Genomic DNA, 13,245 nt, shown 5'->3' with positions numbered 1-13,245 from the left:
CTTTTCAGAGCAAACACAAAACACATTAGACCGCTCTCGAAAGCCCCTGATTAAACAGAGAAAAAAGTATTGTTTTATACGAATAAAAATTTAATTTTGTTTTCTCTCGCCGAAAACCTCTTTGGGGGGATCCCTGATGTCAATAGCGTTTGGGGCCGGGTTTTGTGATGAATATTTCATGGTATTGGAATAGCGTCTGTGTGACCTGAGAGACATGTGATTTTTGAAAGGCACTGGGCATGCCCAAAAGCAACTCAGCTCGTAAGCAAGAGTGCAGTTAATAATGCATGTTTCTCTGCAGGAGGGGAAGCCAACGATTTCACATAAACAAAACTACTGTACCCCACTTGGGCTGAGAGAGCCAAATGCAGACAGCAGTCTCTCTGTCCGTTTGATGTGGTGTGATTCACTTGCATAAATATAACACGGTAACATATGGTTATATGGAAAGGGTGTAACTTATCGAGCTTATTAAAGCGTCGTTAATATGCACCTACACACAACAGACAGTAACTTCCTTGAAGACTCAATTCATTAGTGATTTTTAACTGCGTTTTAAAGAGAGAGGCGTTGAGAAGAGACCAGTACACAGATCCTGTGCTTCAGCTTTTCTCACTCCTACACCAGCACTGGAGGGGAAACACTCTCTGCGAGCCACCAGGTGGCGCTGCAGGCCCTCCGATTCCCACTGTCCCTCTGAGCTCTCCCTTTCTGCTTTTCTTTCCATCTTTTTTTACCCTCTTTATCCCCCTTTATATGTTTTTAATAATAAATCATCAGTAATGAACCTATGCAATGGGTTTAAAAGTGAAAATAAAGGTTTAAAGCTGACACATAAGGCGGTGAATGAAGAAAATCATAAGACATTACATTTTTAGATTTATTGAATTCATTGTATTATTTACGTGACTCACACAGTCTTTTTATGCACAACTAAGTCCTTATAAATTCTGTAAGCATAATAATGAACTATTAAGGGCTTTGTCTGTTGACTCGTCATTTTGGAGGGCACACCAAAATATTATTATATTATTATTATATTACACCGTAGATATTAAAGGATTGGAAAAACCTGACCTTTTTGAAGTCATTATTTCAGTATGTAGAATAGGTCCTGGGAAAGGATGCAAACTTCAAAAACAAATCTAATAAAAATGGGAAGCATACACCAAAATGAAGAGACCCCTGAAAAGAAAGACTTTCACAACCTTGACTCCATAATGGATAAAATGGAAAAATGGTAAAATCGTGTAAGTTGATCTAGTAGTATCAAGCAACTGTAATATAATATATTGCATGGATGGATGTGGAGTTTTATGTTTTCCTGTTTGAGCTGAGCTTACTATAAATCGTATGTGCAGAAGTCAGTTTTAAAAAGGATGAGGATGATAACAAACACATTTCTCAGTGGTCATGGATGAGGGCCCTCTTCATGTACCATGATCATCCATGCAAATATGGCTACAAAAATATAGGACTCAAAATTCAAGACTCAAGAGTTTAACTGTTAAAATCACTATCGGATCACAAACCATTTAATAAACCATTGCCATGATATGGTAAAATATTTCAGATATTTGCCGCCACCTATTGGCGAGAAAAGAGGAGTGCAGGCACTGTTCGTCATTTGTCATCGAGTCTCTCAAGACAACAGAAATAATTCGAACTGCATAGCCTTCATTGCCTTTGCAGTTCTTCATCAATGATTTAGACAAGGCCATGCAAGGTCCTTCTCAGACAGACGGGCAAGCTGTCTATGTGAATCATGACTGGATAATTTTAAACTGTCAGTCAGCCCCCCCCACCCCCCAAAAGAAAACAGCAAAACTGGATGCAGCGCATTGCCAAGCAATACTGGGTTACCTGGTCATGTTAATCAAATAGTAATAGGATAATAACTATAATTCATAAAATACAATTATTAACTAATAAGGCGAGATAAATGAATGTGCATCCTCAGAGAATACTATGATGGCGTCAAATGCCTGTCACCAGTATATACTAAAAAAGATTTTTTTTGAGATATTACTATGGAGCGCTTAATTTGAAGAAGAATTTAAGAAGTGTTGAGAACTTCAGAGAGAGTGTCAGTGGAACTGCTCAATTAAGTGTACTGCGCAGAATATGGGTTCAGCATGCAGTAATGTCAATGAGAGAGTAAACTGGCAAAGCAACACGAAAGAGTGAGAAAATAAAGGACAGTTCTGAAACGTTTGATCGGCGCATCCTCCTTGTTAGGATGACAGGAGCAGTCTTTCAGAAAGCACGACGAGAGCAAAGATTCTGAAGAATTAGGAGTTAGTCGATGTAATTGCGCGGAATGACCAAGTTTTAGCTGGGTGTTTCGAATGTTGAACAGGGTTTTCCGGTTTGTCAAAAATACCCAGAATGGTCTAATTAACACCACGTTGCTACAGCGCTAGAGTTAATCCAGCTCCGTTTTCACATGGCGGATAGATGATACTAATGACACTGCCTTTCACACCCAACTCTCTGTTATCTTACGTTGTGTAGATGTTACGGGAATCATTCAAGAACGTTTCATAGGTTTTTTGTTTGTTTGTTTGTTTGACCATGCTCAGTAAGTGCTTATTTTTGCAGATGCATCGATCATTTGCCTTATTTGTTTCCATACCTTATATGCGAGATTTGCGTTCATTGATAACAGGCAGTTTGCATTGAGAGGACAGCATTCGGTTCAGGAGGAACACACAGAGCACCGGAGTGAGACAGTTACTCCATATCCAGAGTAGAACACGGAACTCCAGAAAGCCACGCTGTATTTAAATTTCAGACTCACTGCATGCTTATCATATTCTCAGATTGCATCTACATTTGCATTCATTTCGCTAACGCTTTCATCCGAAGCAATTTACAAGTGATGCAGAGTACAACACAAGCGGAGCCACAACATTAGAACCGCTGCATGATCAGGTTTCAATAGTCAGCCATTAAAACCTTTGGCAGCGGTGGGATTCGAACCCACGCCTCCAGAGAGACTGGAGCCTAAATCCAGCGCCTTAGACCGCTCGGCCACGCTACCGTTACAGGGGCTTGTCGTGGATAACCTAAAATATCCTGTGCTAATGTCCATATTAACCCTTGGTGGTTTACATCTATTCATTTGGTAGACGCTTTCATCCAAAGCAATTTACATGTGAGGCAGAGTACAACACAAACAAAAAAACCATAAGGAGCTCTTGCTGCCGTCACCCTGGTCTTGCTTGTGTGGATGTTAAGCTTTTCATAATTTCTGGGAAAATTTTTATGCAAATCAATGAAATTTAATTTGAATTGTAAGACTTTGAGCATGTACTACACTGCATTTGTTGCCTCCTTCACTGTAGAGTTAAGTAATCTCCTCCCCCTAAAAGTCACCAAGGCTAACCATTTTAGAGTGAATTGGCCAAGAAATTTCTCCTGGGCACCCACCCACCAAATTTACAAAATAAACATCTTATTTTTAAATGTTCACACAACATTTCTGTCTCAAAGGATTTGAAGTAGATTAAGTATAGTGTATTCAATTAACACCTCAAACAAACACCTTAATTTAGACCACAGCTGGAGAGAAAAACAGCATGCATGTTCTGGTCCAACACTCAGTATGATCCCTACTATGATTTTTACCAGACCCCACTTGTGCCGACTTTACGCAGAAAGATTCAGAACAAGGTTCTGCAGAGGAGTACTAGTCTCTCTTGCACTCCAGTCAACAGGAGATTGTCAAAGTTTGTCCATAGCGCCACTATGTTTTTTTGGTTAAAAGCTTAACAGAAGAGAGGGAGGACTCAGAAAAACCTTGATTTTAAAGGAGACCTTAACTGTGGACTTCAGCAACTCTCTGCAGTCTCCTCGTGAAGACTATTTTTGTGCACATGCTGTGCGTGTACCCCATCTGTGATATGATGGACAGTGATATCCATGAAAATGTGGTTACCTGAGAATCCTGTTGCTGTAGAGCAAATGATCAACTCGTTATGAACTCCTGAAGCTGCTGAATAACAAACTGATCATTTGAATCAGCTGTGCTGGAGCAGGGAGAGATCTAAAACATGCAGGACAAGTGGTACTCCAGGAGAGGTTTGGACACCCCTGCTGTAGAGTCTTTGTTTCCCACCACTTTCTGCTGTGACACAAGGCCAAATTCAATCTACACCTCACCTAACACCGGAAATATCTCCCCCTGCTGGAGGGAGGCTGGCATTGCTGTGATCTCTGCATGAAAATATGATCTCCCTCTTACTTGACAGCCCTTTGATTGCACAGCCTGGTGCGATATTCCGTCTGTGGAAAGTAATTTGTGTAACCAATCAAGCGCTCATTTGTCAACTATCACTCTTAATTTGAATGACTGCAGGAGGCCTCTGGGTAGGTCTCTGGGGTTTTGACATATGTTGTTTGTTATTATGATTGAAATTAGCTGGAAGTGTCTGAGTAATAAGCAGTGGTGGAGCACAGCCATCTCAGTATGCCTGTCTCTCTCTCTCTCTTCCCTTTCTGCCCGCTGCAGCCACTCTGCTCGATGTGAGACTTCCTGTCTGCTGTGGCCTTGTACCCGCCAGCCGTGGACTCAGACTGGGCAGCACAGGCCTGAACTTGCCAATCAGTGTGTTATTGCCTGTTTATGAATGCGATATTCTTCATTTATGAACATGTTAGAATGCTACTGCGATGTCCTGCACGCATCTGCCATGGGTACATATCGAACATACTTCCAGCCCTCCACCAAAACTCATCTTTCAGACAGACACAAAAATGATCTGCGCTGGGATGGGAGTGTAATCTTTTGGGTAGCAACGACTCGTTCCTGCTCTGTGGGCCATCATCAGTGTGGCGTGGAGAGGCAGTGCTGGCTACCATGGCCGCTGATTGACCAATCAATTCCAAATCCAAATTCCCACCCTGTAAAAAAGACCTACTCGCCAGGCTAACCTGTGCTCACCTGGAAGAATATGAGAGGGTCTCAGGTACACAAGGGTGTGACACAGTAGCAGTGGGGGGGGGGGCACCAGAGCTCCTCCGCCCTCTTCTTCGCCCTTCTCCGAAAGTGAGTAAAAGTATGGCACCACGCCCTCTCACCCCGGTCCCGTGGCCCAGCTGCTCAGGACAGGGCGTGATATTAAAATGCAGCACCTCTCCAGAGCTCACCCAGGAGCCCAGCTCTTCCTTATTAACTGTCCTACATTCCACATCTAAGGCACATGTGCCAATAACCCTGCTCTGCCCCCTAAATACTAAATTATTATTATTAAAGTGTGATTGACGGGCCTGGTTATTAATTATAATCTTGTGCACATATGCAGGGTGATTGCTCGGAATAACGGGTTTTGTGTGCCAAACTGGCTACACACAGAAGCTAATTTGCTCTGACACACTATCAAAGCGGGCTCGTCTCTCATCCCTCGGTACCTTCCCATAGGCGACGCATTCGGTTACCATCGGGCCGAGCGGCGGGGAAGGCTGACTCCACACTCAGAGAGAATGAGCCGGAGTCACAGTGCAACTTCTCCGCTCACATGTCCTTCTTAGCATTTAAACACTGAGGAACTTCCTAGACAAATCTGTCCAGCAACTGCTACCAGTGTTTTTTTAAAGGCACATGCATGAATAATCAAAATATAAAATAATCCCTTTTTTGAATAGCAGATGTGGTCATTTCTCTTCTCCACAACCGTCTGTTGCAAAGACTTGTAAGATACTGAAAGCAGTATTCTGTGGTGAAGTCCACTTTACCAAGGCAGTAACCCATTCCAGAATTAGTCATCTTTACTCTTACTTACAGAGGTTCAGATAAATATTGACACACATTTCAGACTAACAGCTGAAAGTAACATGTGCTTTTCCACTAGAAATAGTTATTATGTGGTTTCATGGTATGATTATAGATTATGTAATGGATGAATACAGTGATACAATTTTGTCTGTCAAAACAGAGAATTACAGTATTTACTGAATATTACTAAAAGGGAAATGCTTCCATAAATGAGAAACCATAAACTGTTTAGTAGTCAAAATACATACTCTGTATGTGGGTACGTGCCTCCTGTTCAGCATATGTGAGTTCTGTGGAACACTGACAGAGTGAAAACTTGCTTAAGATGCACCTTTTTCTCTCTTCCACTCCATTAAAAGAAAGTGTTTTGAAACCTTTAAAGTGAATTTGAAATATGCAGTTAAAAGGGAAACTTGTTTCTGAGAGCTGGAGATATGAAACACCCTCTCAGAGCTGGACATATGGTAAACACTTTTAATGATTTGCAAAGTCATAACTGATGAATATTAACTCCAAGCAGCTCATCAGATGCATTTCCCAGCACGCAAGTCTGTCAGATAAGAGGGTTTGTTTGTGTTTCATTGGGATAGTCAGTAAATGTATAATCATATAATCAAAAATACATATTCTATATATATAGTCCATTTTCATACCTACACATCTTTAAAGGCTCTCTCTCCAGCCATCGGGCTATTTTATTTTATAATCATCCATATGACAAACATAAAAACCAGACTTCAGACGTCTCGTGACAACTTTAGAGTCCAGTTACACACATACACTTGTTCATGTATGTTTCATGTGAGTGCGGGCGCATTCGTGTGAGTGCGGGCGCATGTGTGTGTATGAGTGTTTGAGAGTGTGTGCATATTTTAGACTAATACACATCTGTGCCATTGTCAGGAATAACTTGCATAGACAGCATTGATCTCTTTTCAAAACTCTCTTTAGAAGTGTTCAGACCATGGAGTATTGAAGCACTTCCCATTAAAACAGTAAATGCAGATACGGCATGGAAAGGATACAGTAAGCATGGATTCTGTAGAATTAAATTGTTGTAATCATTCCCTTGTTCATCCTGTGTTAGCTGTGAAGCTGGGCTTCCACAGAGAGTGACATTGTTTGTAGGACATCTCAAACGTCCACTCACACCTACTCTTTGTCAGGACAAGATCTTATGTATAAAGTGTATAAATTACAGCAGTAACTCAGCATGGATCTGATCCGTTCAATCTCTCAATGGCTTTGTAATACACTTACAGCAATGCGCATAAAGTTTACCTTCGCATTGACTTTTACTGTCCTGTGAAACCATGAAGTCATTTCTGCAAAATGAACATCTAAGCAATTCGAATCAGCTCCATCATGTTAAAATGTGAGAGGGTCTGGACACTTTTATAAAGAGCCAGCTATAGGAGGATGGGAGGGCGTGGCTCACAGGGGCATGAATCATATTAAAAGTGCAATAGTTTAAAAGGGGCCTGATTCCTGCTTTATGATGCTGTCACTTGAGGCAACTGTTGCGATTTTACCCCAACTGTCGCATTTCAATCCCCAAATTACATCCAAAACCAAGGTAATGAGCATTTTCAACGAGAATTTTCTCTCTAAATGTTCATTAAAATGCCATACAGAAGTAAGCTGAAAAGGTCATCATCATATTTAGAACACCTAGGTCCAATTAGTTACACTGTCCAGCAGGGGGCAGCTGTACTCCATTTATGCGCAGAGCGTACCTGCAGGCTGGAGCATTAGCGGCTTTATCAGATACACTAGTGCTGACTTCAGACAGGACCCTCCAGATTGATGATGGATTTAATATGTCTAAAAAGCTTCATATTTAATGATAGCGTTTCTGTCATCTATCACGGTGGCATCGTCATTATTACCAGCATCATAATTTGTATTGCTGTTTTCACGGGGGCAGTGCATCACCTCCCCTTGCTGTGCAGTTAGGCGCAGTTAGATCCAGCGGATATCGGGAGCCGGGTACCTTAACGGCTGCTGCCACCATTTCCGCTGCTGCCCGTCTCAGGGAGATTGTGATGGGAGCTCCTCTCACCTCCCTCCCAAAGGCTCCTGGTGTGACTGCTGGAACCAAAACCACCATGCAGGCAACACAGTGCCAAGCTCCAGGACAAATACACTTACAGCTGCAGTTTCCTTTATACTTATCCATACACCTAATCAAAAAGCAACAAAATATATGATATGATATGATATTTTTTTTTCCTTGCCACCGTTGCCTTAGGCTTGCTCTCAGGGGGGTCTCAGGCCTGGGATCAATGTAAAGCTGCTTTGTGACAACTTGTGTTGTAAAAAGCGCTATACATACAAATTTGAATTGAATTGAATTGAATATGATATGAAAATCAATGAATATTGGATCATTCATCCTGCTCGTGATCTTTTTTAAAATATTACCCTTTAATCTTACTATCACTGCACAGGGCAAAGTCATATTGTTCCAAAATATATTTTATTCCACTTCATTCGCACCTTTACACAATCTTTAAAGCCAGCATAAACATATGCATGCCAATATTCTTTATTTTATAAGGTCAGAGAGCTCTCCTAAAATGCAGAAAAAAAGCTTTTGACTTCTACAAACTGTGAGGTGATTATCTGAATTTGCTCTATACAATTACATTAAGATTAAAGTAAACTTTTTTTACAATTCAGCAGAAGAAGTTATCCAAGTTAACCAAGCAGAAGAAATTATCCCATATCCATTTTTTTTCTTTATAACATATTTTGTCCCTTTTCATTCAGGGGTATGCATAGATGCAGGGCACTGTATACCCAAGTACAGAGCATACGATAAGGCCACACATGCATGCAAACACACACACACACACTCACGGAGCGTCTCTGCGAAGCAGCACCCCACTGAATCCTTGCATGATGAAGACTCTGTTGGAGACGTCTGTAATTGGGGGTCCTGTGCAGAAAGGACCTGTCACAGGTTTCTGTGGCTTCACGACGGCAGCGGCTCCAAAATGACTCTTTTAATGGAGTATAAAGGACTTAAAGGATGAAATTGAGGCCCTTTGAAGCGACTCATTTCAATTTGTCAGCATGACTATTCATTTGGCGAGCGAGTCGAAGCTCTGTAATTTCTCATTCTCTCTGGTGTCTCCCCCCAGCGCAAAGTGGAGACACCTTGCTCTGGTCTTTACCTCCACATTCATCACTACCGGGAACCGCCAGAGCTGCATGGCCCTCCGTCAAACATCATTGTTCTGTTTCATTATGCATGTATGTACATTTTCAAATAAACTAAAACACATCTGCTGTAGGAGCAGCCAGCGAGTTCGGCTAAATGGAGTTCAAATTGCCTGAAATGAGGGATGGAGTGCGAGAGAGGGAGAAGGGGAAAAAAAGGGAAGATGGAGATTTTTATCCCTGGAGAAAACGACTAATAGCTATGTCGGCAGAAACCCGTGCAATCTTGTCTAACTATTCAAAGAAGAGGGTGTCTAATTTGCTGGTGTGGTTTGTTCTCCATTGTGCTCTCCCTCCCTCTCTCTCTCTTTCTCTCTACCTCTCTCTCTCTCTCTCTCACTACCTCTCTCCCTCTCTCTCTCTCTCTCACTACCTCTCTCTCTCTCTCTCTCTCTCTTTCACTACCTCCCTCTCTCTCTCTCCCTCTCTCTCTTTCTCACTACCTCCTTCTCTCTCTCCCTCTCTCCCTCCCTCTCTCTCTCTTTCTCACTACCGCTCTCCCTCTCTCTCTCTCTCTTTCTCACTACCGCTCTCCCTCTCTCTCTCTCTCCCTCTCCCTCTCTCTCCCTCTCTCCCTCTCTCTCTCTCTCTCTCTCTCTCTCTCTCTCTCTCTCTCTCTCTCTCCCTCTCTCTCTCTCTCTCTCTCTCTTTCTCACTACCTCCTTCTCTCTCTCCCTCTCTCCCTCTCTCTCTCTCTCTCTCTCTCTCTCTCTCTCTCTCTCTCTCTCTCTCTATCTCTCTCTCTCTCTCCCTCTCCCTCTCTCTCTCTCTCCCTCACTCTCCCCCCCTCTCTCCCTCTCTCTCTCTCTCCCTCTCCCTCTCTCTCCCTCTCTCCCTCTCTCTCTCTCTCTCTCTCTCTCTCTCTATCTCTCTCTCTCTCTCTCTCTCTCTCCCTCTCCCTCACTCTCCCCCCCTCTCTCATTCTACCCCTTTCTAAATGCAAAGATGAGCCCAGGGGCAGGCTGAGGATCCTGGTCAATCACGCCGAGCAGATCTGCATATTCAGTAGGTCATAAATCTTCTATTACCTGCTCTGCTGAATGTCAGCCTTGACCCTTATTTCCCCAGGATAAGGGGTCGTGGGCAGACAAGGGCACACACATCCTCCCCCACATCCCCACGCCCCCCCCATCCCCCCTTCCCAGCCGGTACCCCCCCAGCCTGCAGCCCTCACTGTGCTCACCAGGAAGCTGACATCTAGCCCATGAGCACAGCCGATGGGGTTTCAGTGTGAACCTGTGAGTGAATTACAGGCCCAAATAGTAAAACAAGGAACCAAACGATACCCTTTCAGCCAGTCAGGTGGACGGCTGTCTCCTCTGTGCGGAGCTGTGCTACAGTAATCTGAGCGTTTGATGGGAATGGGGAGCTCTGGCTCTGACCCTGTTTATGCCCAGGGTCTCTGGGAAGGGAGGTCAGGGGTTCAGCCCCCCGCTGTGGGATACCTGTCTTTCAGCCCTCGGCCCACCTTCACCCCCCTCATTACAGACACAGCGCAGCTTACCCCACCTCATCTCAACCCAGATCAGTCACCAGGCAGGCTGAGGGTCTACAGGCCCTGAGAGAGGGGGGAGAGAGGGGGGGTGTGAGAAACAGAGAGAGAGGGAGAGAGAGAGAGAGGGAGGGAGAGAGTGAGAGAGATGGAGAGAGAGAGAGAGAGAGAGTGAGAGAGACGGAGAGAGAGAGAGAGAGTGAGAGAGAGGGAGGGAGATACAGAGAGAGAGAGAGGGAGAGGGAGAAGAGCACTCTGTCACTCCATCAAGCCCTAAATTCATGATTCTTAACATGTTTCTCAAAGAGCATATGGTTGCTTTTGCTGCTGTCTGGTGATATAGGTGGTGGAATACAGAGAGGCACCACCAGGGGTACCTTTTTGACCAACTTTAATAGACTGAGATCATTCCTGTACAGCTGTTTTCAAAACATAGGTCTAAAGCAACGGTTTACGTAGGCAGAGTTTGAATAGTTTACCTTGTGGCTGTTGTCACTGCTGAGCCCACAAGCCACACAGTAAGCACATCCACATCAGGTTGCATCCGCATCTATCAGATTCTGAACAGGAGTTCAGAATGTGGATCATCACCATCAATCTAGACACCCATCATGGTAGGTCTGTGCATAGAGAGACTGGTAGCCTAAATGCAGTTGAGTGGAGAGAGAAAAATAACAGTAATGAATAAGCTTGGGCTAATGATCTGCAGTCCTCTATTGGCTGTTGTGGGTAAGGCGCATGCATGTGACGTGGGAGGAGCCTGCTCTTTCTCCGCCCACATTTACCATATGTGCTGTACAATGAACCAGAACCTCTCAGGCGGAGCCAGGAGACAGGAGACACTCCCCTTATCCACAGAGCGGAGGAGGAAGACAAGAGGGGAAAGCAGGAGGAGAGAGAGAGACAGAGAGAGAGAGAGAGACAGAGAGAGAGAGAGAGAGAGAGAGAGAGAGACAGAGAGAGAGAGGAGAGAGAGAGAGGGAGAGAGAGAGAGAGAGAGAGAGAGAGAGAGAGAGAGAGAGAGAGAGAGAGAGACAGAGAGAGAGAGGGAGAGAGAGAGAGAGGGAGAGACAGAGAGAGAGAGAGAGGGAGGGAGAGAGAGAGAGAGAGACAGAGAGAGGTGGTGGAAATAAAGTGTAAAGAGCATCAGAGTCTTTATCGGAGGGAACTGCGGCGGTGTGGTATGGATCCGAGAGGAAAGTGCTGTGCCAGGGTGCAGTCTGGCACTCCCTCTCTCTCCCCACACCACCGCTGAGGTGTTTAACAGTCTCCCAGGCCCCTGGTGACAGCAGCGCGGCGCATTAATAATTTAAGTGGCAGTGTACTGCCAATACTACCTTGGGAAGAGTGGCGAACCTGCCTCTTAATGACACTGCAGGAGTAGGGGGGGAGGGTCACCCCCCCAGAATCAGCATTCTGCACACATCTGGAAGTGTCAGCCCATAATCATATCAAGGCATGAAATCCACTGCACAAAGGCTAACCAAGCCCTTATTATTGTTGTTGTTAATGTTATATTATTATTATTATTATTATTATTATTATTATTATTATTATTCCTAACATCATAGGCATAATGGAGGGGAAAGATGTTGAAAAACATGATATTTCCCATTTATTCAATTAGCTAACGAGGCAGCGAAGCCAGGGGTTGGCTGAGGACCGATGAAGGAGATCACTTTCCCCAGCAGGTAGTGCTTACTCTGGGTTTTCCTCCCTTGTGTTGAAAGACAGAGAGAGAGAGAAGGTTGGAGGGGTGAGGGAGAGAGGACAACACTCAAGGCTGGTGACAAATTATCAACCAAACTGTTAACCTAACACCCGAGCAGAGAGCAGAAGGAGACACACAGAACCTCCCCTGTTTGATTACCTGTTCCAAGTTATACACACAGACACACGTGCACACACATTCTCACACACACACACACACACATTCTCACACACACACTCACACACACACACACACACACACAAACACACAAACACATTCTCACACACACTCTCTCTCACGCACACACACACACACATTCTCACACACACACACACACACATTCTCACACACACACACGCACGCACACACACACATTCTCACACACACACACACACACTCTCACACACACTCTCTCTCTCTCACACACACACATTCTCACACACACACACACACATTCACACACACTCTCTCTCTCTCACACACACACACACACACACATTCTCACACACACACACACACACACACACACACACATTCTCACACACACACACACACACACACACACATTCTCACACACACACACACAGTGAACTTAAGTGAGAGATTGCATTCTGGCCGCACCCACCTCATCAGTGACCACACCCCCTCCAGATCCCGCCCCCTCCCTTCTCTCTGTTGAGCTGAAACCCCGCCTCCATGTCTTCCGGGCTCTGTGAGTGGTTCCTGCAGAGTGCTATGGTGTATCAGCTCTCCTGTGTTCTGCCGGAGAGGACAGCCCCACTGGGCATCGCGCTCAAGGTCAGAGGGTCACCCCAGAGGTGCTGTCGCCATCTGTCACACCCCGACATCCCCGCCCCTCCCCCCTCAGCAGATCTGCCGTCACCTTGCCACCTCTCCGAAAAATGGGTCGGGATCAGAACGCTGATGTCACGTCTGCCGCACAGCGCACAAGCCCAGGCTTTAACCTCCAGTGTGTAAAACTCCGGGATGGGACAGGCGAGTGGGTCAGCGGGTGGCGTAAAATCGATAAACCAAACAACA

At 44.7% G+C, this 13,245-nt stretch overlaps 1 non-coding gene across 1 annotated transcript; it reads right to left on the bottom strand.

Annotated features, from left to right (window-relative positions):
• Positions 1–2,961: 2,961 nt before the first annotated feature.
• On the bottom strand, positions 2,962–3,043 carry trnal-uag. Its single transcript has one exon. It is a non-coding gene; the product is annotated as a tRNA-Leu (tRNA).
• Positions 3,044–13,245: the final 10,202 nt, after the last annotated feature.

The sequence above is a fragment of the Megalops cyprinoides genome, chromosome 15, assembly GCF_013368585.1.
Source record: "Megalops cyprinoides isolate fMegCyp1 chromosome 15, fMegCyp1.pri, whole genome shotgun sequence".
NCBI classification, from domain to species: Eukaryota; Metazoa; Chordata; class Actinopteri; order Elopiformes; family Megalopidae; genus Megalops; species Megalops cyprinoides.
Note: the sequence above shows the minus strand (reverse complement) of the source record. Positions and strands in the feature narration are given on the sequence as shown.